Consider the following 392-nt stretch of genomic DNA (forward strand, 5'->3'; position numbering starts at 1 on the left):
TAGAAACCACTAGTTGCACTTACCTCAATTTTGTACTCCATTTTCCCCCAATTTTTCCTAGGCATATGACCATCTCGAATAAAAGCTACATTTTTCATCCTTCCTTGTAGTTAGGTATTGTAAGTTTTGGCCAATGAAATTTAAATGAGGTTGCAACTTTCTCTCTCACTATCCTCCTTGCTGGCCAGAAGGTTGATGTGACAGATGGAGTTTGAACAGCAATCTTGGATCATGAGTTGGAAGCCAAGTGCTGAGGTTGGTAGAGCAAACAGATTTTGAGATACTACACTCTGAAATTCTTTTAAGTGAGAGGAAAAACTTTTTCTCTTTTTTTAAAGCCTTATTTGGAGTTTTATGCTGCTGTATCTAATCTTAACTGATACACATTTCAA

The sequence above is a fragment of the Bubalus kerabau genome, chromosome 3 (genome assembly GCF_029407905.1).
Source record: "Bubalus kerabau isolate K-KA32 ecotype Philippines breed swamp buffalo chromosome 3, PCC_UOA_SB_1v2, whole genome shotgun sequence".
NCBI classification, from domain to species: domain Eukaryota; kingdom Metazoa; phylum Chordata; class Mammalia; order Artiodactyla; family Bovidae; genus Bubalus; species Bubalus kerabau.